We start from the raw sequence: 14,149 nt of genomic DNA, 5'->3' as shown, positions 1-14,149 counted from the left end.
TACCTCAGGGGATACATTTTCTTCCACACAATTATTGGAAGCAACTAAGGGTGGAACATCAAGAGCACTCCATCATCCTTCATGAAATCAGAGAAGATCTAAAAGCAATGAAGGAGGAGCAGCCAAGGCAAGGAAGAGACATAGGAGAGCTCAAGGACATTACTAAGGTGGACTCATTCCTTGTTCTTACTTTCTCTGTTTTTCATTTTCTATGTTATGTGCTTATATATGTTTGTGTCTTCATTACATGATCATTAGTAGTTAGTAACTCTGTCTTAAAGTTATGAATGTCCTATGAATCCATCACCTCTCTTAAAATAAAAACTGTTTTAATTCAAAAGAACAAGAAGTACATGAGTTTTGAATTTATCCTTGAACTTAGTTTAATTATATTGATGTGGTGATAATGCTTCTTGTTTTCTGAATGTATGCTTGAACAGTGCATATGTCTTTTGAAGTTGTTGTTTAAGAATGTTAAATATGTTGGCTCTTGAAAGAATGATGACTAGGAGGCATGTTATTTGATAATCTGAAAAATCATAAAAATGATTCTTGAAGCAAGAAAAAGCAGCAAAGAGCAAAGCTTGCAGAAAAAAAAATTATAGGCGAAAAAAAAATAGAAAGAAAAAGCAAGCAGAAAAAGCCAAAAGCTCTTAAAACCAAAAGGCAAGAGCAAAAAGCCAATAACCCTTAAAACCAAAAGGCAAGGGCAAATAAAAAGGATCCCAAGGCTTTGAGCATCAGTGGATAGAAGGGCCTAAAGGAATAAAATCCTGGTCTAAGCGGCTAAACCAAGCTGTCCCTAACCATGTGCTTGTGGCGTGTAGGTGTCAAGTGAAAACTTGAGACTGAGCGGTTAAAGTCAAGGTCCAAAGAAAAAAAAGAGTGTGCTTAAGAACCCTGGACACCTCTAATTGGGGACTTTAGCAAAGCTAAGTCACAATCTGAAAAGGTTCACCCAATTATGCGTCTGTGGCATTTATGTATCCGGTGGTAATACTGGAAAACAAAGTGCTTAGGGCCACGGCCAAGACTCATAAAGAAGCTGTGTTCAAGAATCATCATACTGAACTAGGAGAGTCAATAACACTATTCAACATCTGAAGTTCCTATAGATGCCAATCATTCTGAACCTCAATGGATAGAGTGAGATGCCAAAACTATTCAAGAGGCAAAAAGCTATAAGTCCCGCTCATATGATTGAAGCTCTGTTCCATTGATAGTTTGGAATTTATAGTATATTCTATTCTCTTTATCCTATTTTGATTTTCAGTTGCTTGGGGACAAGCAACAATTTAAGTTTGGTGTTGTGATGAGCGGATAATTTATACGCTTTTTGACATTGTTTTTAGTATGTTTTTAGTAGGATCTAGTTACTTTTAGGGATGTTTTTAATAGATTTTGTGTTAAATTCACATTTCTGGACTTTACTACGAGTTTGTGTGTTTTTCTGTGATTTCAGGTATTTTCTGGCTGAAATTGAGGGACTTGAGCAGAAATCAGATTCAGAGGTTGAAGAAGGACTGCTGATGCTGTTGGATTCTGACCTCCCTGCACTCAAAGTGGATTTTCTGGAGCTACAGAACTCGAAATGGCGCGCTTCCAATTGCGTTGGAAAGTAGACATCCAGGGCTTTCCAGCAATATATAATAGTTCATACTTTGGCCAAGAATTGACGACGTAAACTGGCGTTCAATGCCAGCCTTCTGCCCAAATCTGGCGTCCAGCGCCAGAAAAGGATCCAAAACCAGAGTTGAACGCCCAAACTGGCACAGAAACTGGCGTTCAACTCCACAAATGGCCTCTGCACGTGCTACACTTAAGCTCAGCCCAAACACACACCAAGTGGGCCCCGGAAGTGGATTTATGCATCAATTACTTACTCATGTAAACCCTAGTGACTAGTTTATTATAAATAGGACCTCTTACTAGTCTTTTTGACCATCTTTGGACACCTGGTTCTTAGATCAGAGGGGCTGGCCTCTCGGCCATGCCTGGACTATCACTTATGTATTTTCAACGGTAGAGTTTCTACACTCCATAGATTAAGGTGTGGAGCTCTGCTGTTCCTCAAAGATTGATGCAAAGTACTACTGTTTTCTATTCAATTCTTCTTATTTCGCTTCTAAGATATCCATTCGCTTATCTGAAATTCCTACCAATGATTTACATAAGTATCTCTATCCCTATTTTATTATATAATATTTGAAAACACCATTATCACTTTATATCTGCCTGACTGAGATTTACAAGGTGACCATAGCTTGCTTCATACCAACAATCTCCGTGGGATTCGACCCTTACTCACGTAAGGTATTACTTGGACGACCCAGTGCACTTGCTGGTTAGTTGTATCGAAGTTGTGACAATTATGAATTAAGATCAGAGCACCAAGCTTTGGAGCCATTACCAGGGATTGTTCGAGCCTGGAGATCACAATTTCGTGCACCAACTACTAAACTAGAAAGTGGGATATCCTAATAGTGATCATGTAACTTAGAATTGAAAAACAGAAAGCAAAGTGCTGAAAATAGGGATAGGATAGGGGAGATGGAACTCAACCACCTCACTCATGGTGACCGCCGCCCTCCCCGAAGAATTTCTGGCGCTTTAACTCCTTTAATTCTTGTCCCTGGCTCTCCTGCCCTTTGGTCAGCTTGTGAAGAATTCGAGACTGGTCTTTTTGCTCCTCTTTTAGTTAGTCCATAGTGGATCTCAACTGTTCAATAGATGATGCCAGTTGAGTCCAATATTCGCTTGGAGAGATGCTCTGTTCTTGAGGCCACTCAGGCATTTTCCTCTTAGAGGGAGAAGCTGGCTTTTGAGTTTTGGCTTGCGCCGGTTCCCTAGTGTGCTCCATGCTCTCCTTGGTGATTGGGTTGTCTACTGCAATGAATTTATCTCTGTCAATCAGGATTCTTGCATTGTCACACAAGCGAGAGATAAGGTGTGGAAAAGCCAGCATGGATTTCTGATCCCTTTCTGTCCCTGATCTCTATGTCGAATTCTTGAAGAAGCAATATCCATCTGATTAACCTTGGTTTAGAATCTTGCTTGGTTAGGAGGTACTTGAGAGCAGCATGGTCAGTGTAAACAATAACCTTAGAACCAATTAAATAGGATCTGAACTTATCGATTGCATAGATAATTGTGAGTAGTTCCTTCTCAGTTGTGATGTAGTTCCTTTGAGCATCATTTAAAATGCAACTAGCATAATAAATGACATGCAGAAGCTTATCATATCGCTGTCCCAGAACTACTCCTATGGCATAATCACTGGCATCGCACATCAGCTCGAACGGTAGGGCTTAGTTGGGTGCAGAAATGATAGGTGCAGCGACAAGCTTTGCTTTTAAAGTTTTGAAAGCATGCAGGCAATCCTCATAAAAAAACAAAAGGAGTGTCAGTAACTAGAAAATTGCACAAGGGTTTTGCAATTTTGGAAAAGTCTTTGTTAAACCTGCTGTAGAATCCTGCATGTTCCAAGAAACTTCTGATTGCCTTAACATCAGTGGGTGGTGGTAATTTTTCAATGAATTCCACCTTAGCTTGATCGACCTCTATTCCCTAGTTTGAAATCCTATGCCCAAGAACAATTCCTTCAGTTACCATAAAATGGTATTTTTCCCAGTTTAAAACCAGGTTTGTTTTTTGGCATCGTTTCAGCACCAGGGCTAGATGGTTAAGGCAAGAGTTAAAGGAATTGCCAAACACAGAGAAGTCATCCATGAATACCTCTAGGAATTTTTCGACCATATCTGAGAAGATGGAGAGCATGCACCTTTGAAAGGTTGCTGGTGCATTGCAGAGAACAAACGGCATCCTCTTGTAGGCAAACACTCCATATGGGCATGTGAAAGCTGTCTTTTCTTGGTCCTGAGGGTCTACTACAATTTGATTATAGCCCGAGTAGCCATCCAGGAAGCAGTAGAACGCATGACCAGCCAGTCTTTCCAGTATCTGGTCTATGAAGGGTAGGGGAAAGTGATCCTTTCTTGTGGCGTTGTTGAGTCTCCTATAGTTGATGCACATACGCCATCTTGTGACAGTTCTTGTAAGGATCGCTCATTCTTTTCATTGTGGACACTGTCATCCCTCCTTTCTTGGGTACCACTTGTACAGGGCTTACCCAGGGACTATCTAAAATAAGATATATGATCCCAGCCTCCCATAGTTTTGGAACCTCCTTTTGGACTACTTCCTTCATAGCTAGATTCAATCACCTCTGTGGTTGCACAACTGGTTTAGCATCACCTTCAAGTCTGATTTTATGCATACATCGAGTTGGATTGATTCCCTTTAAGTCACTTATGGTCCATCCGAGAGCTGTCTTGTGGGTCTTGAGTACTTAAATAAGTGCTTTTTCTTCTTGGTGCTCTAGGGAAGAGCTTATGGTCATTGGATAGGTGTCACCATCTCCTAAGAACATGTATTTCAAGGATGGTAGAAAAGACTTGAGCTCGAGTTTAGGAGGTCCATCTTCCACTTTAGGGGTGTTTAGCTTCTCCACCTGCTCTTCAGGTGCATCCAATTCAGGCATGGCATCTTCAAGAATGTTATCCAGCTCCTCCTTGAGTCTTTCAATCTCACATACCTCTTCAACCAGGGTTTCTATGATATCAATCCTCATGAATTCCACTGGGGGGGTCAGGGTGTTGCATGGCCTTAACAGCGTTTAGCACGAACTCATCCTTATCGACTCTCAGTGTCACTTTCCCTTTCTGAACGTCAATGATTGTTCTCCCTGTAGCCAGAAAAGGTCTTCCTAGAATGATGAAAACACTCTTGTTCTCTTTCATATCTAGTATCACAAAGTCTGTGGGAAATGTAGAGGGTCCAACCCTTATAATCATGTCCTTAACCACTCCTGATGGGAACTTGACGGAGCTGTCAGCAAGCTAAAGGCAAATGCGGGTAGGCTTGACTTCTTAGATCCAAAGCTTCTTCATTAATGATGCTGACATTAGGTTGATGCTTGCTCTAAGATCACATAGGGCTATCCTTATGCAAGTGTCTCCAAGGGTGCATGGTATCACAAAACTCCCAGGGTCCTGTAGTTTCTCCGGTAGGTTCCTCTGGATGACCGCACTGCATTCCTTGGTGAGGAGGACTATCTCTTCCTCCTTCCAATCCTTTTTGTGGCTTAGTATGTCCTTCAAAAACTTGGCATAGGAAGGTATTTGTTCAAGGGCTTCTACAAATGGGATCTTGATCTCAAGTGTCTTGAGGATGTCTAAAAACCTGGCAAATTGGTTATCCTTTTTTGCCTAACAAAGTTTCTGAGGATATGGTAGCTTGGTCTTGTACTCAGGGGTCTTGAGTGGTGCAGAGTGATTATCCATAGTGATTATCCTTTTTTCCCTCTCTTGGAGTTGAATGCCCCTGTTGATCCTTTATGGGCATTGAACGCCCCTGTTGCTCCCTTCTAGGCGTTCAACACCAGGATTAGTAGTCTAAGGTGCTGCGCATTCTTCTTCTAGCGTGATATTGCATTGAGATGGAGTAGTCAATGTTCTGCCACTCCGTAGCTTAATTGCCTGGCATTCTTCAGTTGCCTGCTTGGATATTCTTTGATTTGTTTGGCGCATTTCTATTTTCAAACTCTGGAGGGAAGCGTGGGTCTCCTGGACTATGTTGTGCTAGCTCTTTATGAATTCCTGCATGCACTCTAACTGTCTTGTCAGAAGGTCTAACCTTTCAGCCATTGCTTTATTCTGAGCTAGGATTACATCTGTGGCAGATTCCTCCTTAGGCTCCTTCTGGATTTGGGTCTTTTTGCTGTGTATAAGTGTTGATTGTTAGCCACTATTTCAATGAGCTCCTGGGCTTTTTCAGGTGTTTTCATCATGTGTAGGAAGTCACCTGTAGAATGATCCAGGAACATTTGAGCTATATCAAGGAGTCCGTCATAGAAAATATCCAGCTTGATCCAAGGGGTGAACATCTCTACGGGGCATTTCCTGAGCATTGACTTGTATCTCTCCCAAGCATCATAGAGAGACTCGCCCTCCTCTTGTTTGAAGGCTTGAATATCTTTTCGTAGTTTTATCAACTTTGTTGGGGGGAAATATCTGTTCAGGAACTTGTTGGCCACCTTACTCCAGGTGTTCAGGTTCTCTTTAGGTTGATCATCCAACCAGTCCTTGGCCTGATCCCTCACAACAAACGGGAAGAGCAGCAGCATGTAAATGTCAAGATCCACTCCATTGGTCCTTACAGTATCACAGATTTGCAAGAAGTCACAGATGAATTTGGTGGGTCTTCTTGGGGGTGTCCATGAAACTGACAGTTTTTTTGTACTAATGTGATCAATTTTGGGTTGAGCACAAAGTTGTCCGCTCCTATGGGAGGCACACTAATGCTTCTTCCATAGAAGTCGGGAGTGGAAGATGTATATGAACCTAAGGTTCTTCTGGCCTGTGCACCTCCATCGAGATCCATAGTGTTTCTAGTGTTCCTGAACAGACAAGAAACAGAGAAGAGTGGGAGTCTCTATGCCACAGCCTAGAGAGCTTCCCAGTGAGATGTCCGCAGAGGAATAAAACAAAATAGATTAATTAAAAAGATTAAGTTAAAATTTCAAAAGTTAAAAGAAAGGGTTTTGAAAATTTTGAAATTCAAAAAGAAAAAGAAAACACTAAAGAAACACCAAACTTAAAAATTTTGAAATCAAATAACACTAATTTCGAAAAAATTGAGAGAAAAATACTAAAAGACACCAAACGTAGAAATTTTGAAATCAAATAAGGGAGAACACCAAAAAATTCGAACACTAAGAAAGAAGGAAAAAGGTAAAACAAGATAGAAATCAAAAGTTCAAGAGAGTAAACAGGAACAATTTTCAAAAATTAAGAGAGAAAAATAATTGACCAAAACTACCAAGAAACACCAAACTTAAAATTTTGACACAAAATTCGAAAGAAAAATGAAACATGACTAAGACGAATTTTTGAAAAAAAATAAACACGATTGAAAGAAAAACCAGTAAAAAGTACCTGATCTAAGTAACAAGACAACTGGTAGTTGTCAATCACGAACAATCCCTGGCAACGGCGCTAAAAACTTGGTGCTCAAAAATTGAACTCGCACAACTTCACCGGCAAGTGCACCGGGTTGTCCAAGTAATATCTCAGGTGAGTGAGGGTCGATCTCACGAGGATTGTTGGATTGAGCAAGCAATAGCTATCTTGCTGGACTTAGTCAGATAAATAGAAAAGGAGTGGTCGTTGTTGAATTCGCATAAAACAAATAGTAAAAAAGGCAGTAAAGAATTGGTGTAGAAACAGTAATGGGAAAATAGTTAAAGTCTCGGAGATATTTACCTTTCCGGATTAATAATTCTTACCAACTATTTTAATAATGAATGATTCATTCTATGACAAACTGTAAGTGATTAAAACCTATTTCCCTAGCGAATTAATCTTCCCCAATCATACTCAAAATACCATAGACAAGGTCAGATCTTTCGGATCAGAGGCTGAAGTTCAGAAAACTAGTTTAGCACCACAGAAACCTTATTTACCCAAAACTAACGCAATTATATGTCACATATCCCAATTAGCCCAGATAATTGCAATTTAGGAGGAGTATTTTCAAGCTGTAGTTCAAGTGACCTTGTTCCGAATATCATAGGAACTCATGTAGAAAAAGAGACATATCTAGTCTCATTTGGATGAAGACTGAAAACACACCTTAGAACTGAATCAAACATATATTAAAATAGAATAGTAATGATATTAATCCATAGAGATAAGCAGAGCTCTTAACCTTAACCAGGAGGTTTAGTTGCTGATGATTTACAAAAATAAAACTAAGATCTAAAAAATAATAATCTGTCCTCGTGTAAATCTTAGTGATCTCCTCTTTAAATAGGAGATGCTAACCTTAAAAGATGTTAATTTAAAATTTAAAAAGTACAAAGGTAATACTAGATAAGCAAATGAGTGCTAAAATCCACTTTGGGGCCTGCTTTGGTGTTTGCTTCGGTAAAGGCTTGGCGTCCAACTTGGGAAGTGGGCGTTGAACGCCCATTAGGGGGTGATCGTGCTATTTCCTTGCTCCTCTTTGGGCGTTGAACTCCAGATGTGGACGTTTAACGCCAATTTTGGGCAGTGATTCTGGATGAGAAGTATAAACTATTATATATTGCTGGAAAGCTCTAGAAGTTAGCTTTTTAACGCCATTAAGATTGATTCAATAGGACCTCTGTAGCTCAAAATATGCTCGTTGGAGTGCACGGAGGTCAGGATTGACAGCTTCTGCTATCCTTTCTTCGTCTCTGAACAAGACTTTGCCAAATTCGCTCAAAATTTTCCTAAAATCATAGAAAAAACACAAAAACTCAATGTAGCATCCGAAAGATGAATTTTGCACTAAAAAATACTAAAACTTGAGAAAATTTAACTAATAATACTATGAAAATGCTATGAAAAAGGGTATAAGATATTCACTTATCAAATATCAAAATATCAAAAGAGATTCAAAGATTAATAAAGTTCTAAGCATCAATGGCAAAGAGCCTAGTATGTGCCTGCGGTGTTTATTGTCCAAGAAAAGGCTTGGGCGATTAGATCCGAGGGGTGCTTCATCACCCGATAATTTGGGCTAACTAGCTTGGGATTATCGATCGAAAGCCCACGATCAAGAGCCTCCTTGAGACAAAACATTTAGAAGTCCAAAGAGGCTTTGGCCATCAGTTTTTGGGATTAAATCTTTAGCTATATGCTTGTGGTGAAGCCGTGTCAAGGAGAGACTTGAGTAATTATATCCGATGGGTGCTTTATCACCCGGTAACTTAGGCCAACTGACCCAAGATTATCGATTGAAAGTCTATTATCAAAAGCTGCCTTGAGACAAAGCACTTAGGGCTAACAAATAGAAATTCTCTCTCAGTTATAAGTGTAAAGTAAGTGATTCAAGGATCAATCAAAACCTAAATGACGAATCTCACAATACCATCCAAACCTAAGTTTTTAAGAATTCTTCACTCCCAACATTTTAAGATTCATTAAAAAGAACAAAATCTATTTTTCTTGCTTTTATTTCTTATTTTCTAAGGTTTAATTACAGTTTCATCTTCTAATCTCATTACTTTTAAGTATCTTTTGCTATTAAGGTAAGTGTTTTCATGAAAACATGGTTAAAAGAAAGGGAAATTAAGTAACAAAGGAAGCTTGTTCAAAGGGGCAAGTATTGCATCAAAAGCAAAGAACCAAGCACGTAAGGATCAAAGCCATGCAACAAGCCAGTTGGAATGGCATGCAAAGCCATGCAACATGCAATGTTCCTTGGAGATACAAGACAAGACATGCCACGCCCAAAGGGAACAAGAAAGGGTGTGTCATGGCCACGAATAAGGAGCAGGGGCGTGCAACGCTTGGTGCAGGGCATGTCATGCCCTGGAGGAAGAGAAGCTAGGCGTCCCATGCCTTAGAACAAAGTGGAGGGGCGTGCCACGCCCATGAGAAGATCAAAGAAGGGCGTGCCATGCTTGAAGAGGGGTGTGCCACGCCCTAGAGAAGCAAAACCCTCACAAGTAAATTTATAAATGATGTCAATCATAACCTCTCCATACTCAAGTGATCATAACTTGAGCTAGGGAGGTCTTAATGAAGCGGTTTTAGTGGCGTTAGAATGCTAACATTCAGAGCTTCAAAATAATATGCATATGTCCATAGTGAACGTTCAGTTTGAGTTACAAACAATCCTCAACTTTCAGCTCGTAAAATCAGCAAAAATGGGCATGGTGTATAACGCCTTTGAAGAGTACCGAGAGGCTGCGTTACATGCCCCGACAGCAAGTGGCATGCCCAGATAGTAAGTGGCATGCCCAAGAGCCCAAATTACACGCCAAGCAAGCTCATTCTCCCTTGGAAGATGTAATTTTGGTTAAGATTGTGGAAGATTCTATAAGATATTATTTGATTTGAATTAGTTTTGGTTCGGATTTGAATTATTATTATTATTATTATTATTATTATTATTATTATTATTATTATTATTATTATTAGTTATATTATTCTTCTTAAAAGATAAGATAAAGATTTAGTTTTTGAATTTGAATTTTAGGTAAACCTAGTATATAAACAGTTGAACATTGTTCAATAAAAGGCATTCGAGGGGAGGATCTTCAGATCCCTCACGTGTCTTTCTTCTTCTATTCTTTTGATTTGGTTTTCAATTCACCATGAGTAACTAATCCTTATGTCAAAGGATTAGGATATCTGTTTATGATTCTATGAATTATTAATCAAAGTTTTCTTTCGTTTTAAAGTATTACTTTGATTTGTTTTATGATTGAGTGTTTCGTTCTTTATCCCTAAAGGATTAGTAATGTCGACAGGCATGCTAATCCTGTTTTGAATTTTTTTATTGCTTCGACAAAACTAATATCCGAATTATGCTTGAAAACTCTTTGATGACTTTTTGAATCGACTAGACATGGTGGTTTTTAAAGTTTGCAACACAATACATGATTTTCAATCACCTTAGTTTTGAATACGTGACATATAATTTGGATTAGGACAACTTTTGAAAATTGTGTTTTCTCATAAGATCCAACGGAACAAGACTAGCTTTGGTACGTGACATATAATCCGACCTAAGAACTACTTTTGAATCTTATGAGGAATTGAATCGGATTTGGCACTTAACCTCTTTGATTAATTGATTGACCAAGACATTGGCGGTTGGTTAATTGAAGAGAAACCGAGGAGTCAAGACATTAGAAATCGGTTAATTAAGATTCATCGTTAAAAAATCTCTCCATGCTTTAGAATAGGAAAACAAAGTCTGATTTATCTAAGGACTTAAACATCTCCAAAATCCTTGACTTCTCTATTATATATTTTCTTTCAATCAACCACATGATCACTGCCCTTAAGCAATCCAACATTCAAGCTTTTCTAGTTTTCAGCAAGTCTCAACATTCATCAATTCCAGGTTTTATTGATCTAATTGGTTGTTCAACTCGATATTTACACGCTTAATTTGTTAATTCTCGTGGGAATGATATCCACTCACCGTGGTATTACTTGAGTGATCCGGTACACTTGCTGGTATTCGTGAGCTTCAGTTTTTGCTCATCATAAAGAACCAATGAATGAACTAACTAATAATAATAGTATGCTTGATGGTACATAGGAAGATACAAAAGACATATAATATTACCTTGATAGCTGGAAGACTCCCATACTAAATTAGTTTGCAAAATTGAACCTCAAGGTTCTCCAATGGTCAGTTCTTTATTATTTTTTTCTCTGTGTTGTACTTCAAGAAATGTTCCTTTTTTATTTCGCCCTAGTATTTTTACATGCAAGACAAAATTCCCGCATTACCCACAGCCGTAACTTATTAGAAGAATGAACTTTTGCTATCCAACACAATACTTTAGAATGTCAAAGGTTAGCACAAAGAATAAAAAAGTTATCCATAATGTCATATTTACATACATTGGCATACTCCCACATGTTCTCTTTGAGTTTTACAGGCACACCATACCAACTAGTATATAGCAAAGTCACAAAATGAGTGTTTCTAACTGTTGTGCCCAAAACTTGGTTGAGGTCAGATACGACCTCCTTGATTGGACCTATAGGCTGTCCTTGAAAAAACTTCACCTCTTGTCAATCATTAAAATCAGTGATGAAGCTTTTTACACATAGTCTTGCCACAAGTTTTCTTCTTTATTGTGCCTAAGTCCATTAAAATAATAGAATTTTAAGTCAAACCAATTGAGAAGTAATATAAGCTATAATTATACAATAAGGTAAACAAGAAAAGTTCTTCATTACTAGCTTGTCCTCATCTAGTGACTTGAAATTTCTAACCAAAAACTTTTTTGAATGTTTTTATGATAGAAATAACTTAATTTATGATAGTAGTTAGCATCATTAAAAACTTTAATGTTTATTTTATGATTATTTTCTCTTTTATATTTCTAACAAGATTTAAATAGATATAATAGAATAAAGAGTATAAAACTATAAATAGAAGGAATGTGCATTAAATGCCATTGAAGGAATGTGCTCTACACATTTTTTTTTCTTTCTATCTAAGTAATTCTTTTTGGGTGTTAAAGATGAATTCTATTATATATATGTTGTCTAACTCCAGGTAACGTGACCTGTCAAATAGGCAGAAAATGATAGAAAACGCAAGCTAAAGCATGTTGAAACAAGGGGCTATAGTTTCATCATTTGACAGAAACAAACTTTGAAAATGGGCACCTCACTTAATTGAATACATAATCTATCCTTACACATCCCCCATATTATTTGATTTATTTCTCTACAAAACTAAATTATACTAAAAGCAATCCAGCAACAAATTAATTAAGTACCACAACAGCAAAGCAGAAGCAAAATAAGAGGTAGCAACAGCAATGAAATAGCAATTTGGCAGCAGATAATTAGTACCACAGTAGCAGCAAGGCAGCAAGGCAGAAAAGAAGTTTCATAGGAGCAGCAGAATAAGAGAGGTGGCAACGGAAATGAATAAAGAACTATCAAAAGACTGAAATAAAATAAACTTAGACTTAGGTAAATACTAATAACTAATAAGTAACTTTATTAAAAATAAATGGAGCATAACAGCAAAACTCAAACAAATTTTTAATTGTTAAATACAAGACCAGACCAGCAGAGCCATTTACAGGATCATGCATATTGCATTCCCCTAGACTAGATGACAATAGATTATTAAAAATGCATATTGCAAGACCAGTCCAAACCATATTGCATATACAACAGGCCTTATATATCCATAAGTAAATGGAAATTTACCACTTTTAATAAACCAAACCAGCAGATTATTAAAAACTAATAGAACAGTATTTTGAATTACAACAATCAATAACGAATTATTTAAATAACTCATCTTATGTAACATGGTAAAATAAAAGAACTAAAGTATATTATGCTCAAATTTCTGTATAATGTGCTTAACTCACCAACACCTGTTCTCCTCCACTTTGATATCTTAGAAAGAACAGAAGTTACAAACGTCACATCCTCAAAGCCAGTAACTGTGTCGCAAGAAAAATAATGAACACACCAAAAAATTCAGAGATTTTGAAGATAAGCATAATGACAAATATCCATAACAGTTTTTTTAATTACAACAACAATCAATAACAAATTATTTAATTTTGTGACAACTCACAAAATGAATTAAAAAAACTAGCTAGAACAACAAACCTTCCCCAATGCATAGCGGAAATGCTCTACAGGGGTTAGGGGTTTGCAGCAACAGGGGAGGTATTGCGAGAGAGAAAAGACGGAAGGTTAGGGATTTGCAGAAACGGAAAAGAGCAACGGCGGAGGGAGCGTCGACAGAGAATTTGTAAGATAGAGTGAGCATCGAGGAAGGATGCCTTGCCAGGGAGAATCACCGCCAAAAGTGGGTTAGGGTTTACAACATTAGAGCACAGACAAAGAGAACAGCAGCGGAGCGAGCGTCAACAAAAGGTTTGTGAGGGACAGTGAGCGCCAAGGGAGGCCTTATCAGAGAGAGTCACCGTCGAAGGAGGGTTAGGGGTTTAATGCATACAGGGAAGACGGAAGGAGCACCGATGGTGGGAACGCCAGAAGAGGGCGAGCGCCGGCGATAAGCTCTTTGTTAGGGTTCTTCAAAGATTTTCAAGGCAGTGTTTGGAAGAAAAGAAAAAGTAGTGTTAGGCATTGTTGTGTAATACATATATTAAAAGCAGTGCAACACTAACTAAAATTTCATGGGCACGGATTCCACGTGCCGTGGATCTTTGGCACACCAGTGCGCATAGCACTTATTTTTGACTGATTGGTGCGTTTTTAGATGTTGTCCGTCGGATCTCTCTCGTTCTTTTAATCCAATAGTAAAGATTATCTTTTTTCTTTCCTCCTTTGATTGGTTTATAGATATCTTGTGTCAAAGGGGCTATTTTACAAATTTATTTTGTTATTGGTTAGTTTTATTAGATCTGAAAACTATTTGGATTTATGTAAAATTAGTTAACGATTTTTAAGATGGAATTATTTGAAGTTAATGATTTTGCGTTACGATTAATCAGAGACGATGGGGTTGAGCTGGAAAGGAAGGAGTTTCACCGTTGACGTCATTTGACGCATACTAAAATCGCGCGGACGTTTACGATTTTCGTCACTGACCATCA

At 38.1% G+C, this 14,149-nt stretch overlaps 1 long non-coding RNA gene across 1 annotated transcript; it reads right to left on the bottom strand.

Annotated features, from left to right (window-relative positions):
• Positions 1–11,366: 11,366 nt before the first annotated feature.
• Positions 11,367–13,781, bottom strand: LOC140181149 (uncharacterized). The gene is made up of 3 exons (XR_011875847.1): positions 13,197–13,781; positions 12,950–13,024; positions 11,367–11,693 (listed from the first exon to the last, which is right to left on the bottom strand). It is a non-coding gene; the product is annotated as an uncharacterized lncRNA (long non-coding RNA).
• Between the last annotated feature and the right edge of the window lie 368 nt (positions 13,782–14,149).

Source organism: Arachis hypogaea, chromosome 18, assembly GCF_003086295.3.
Source record: "Arachis hypogaea cultivar Tifrunner chromosome 18, arahy.Tifrunner.gnm2.J5K5, whole genome shotgun sequence".
NCBI lineage: Eukaryota > Viridiplantae > Streptophyta > Magnoliopsida > Fabales > Fabaceae > Arachis > Arachis hypogaea.
The sequence above is the reverse complement of the archived record's forward strand: the minus strand, read 5'-3'. Positions and strand labels throughout refer to the sequence as shown.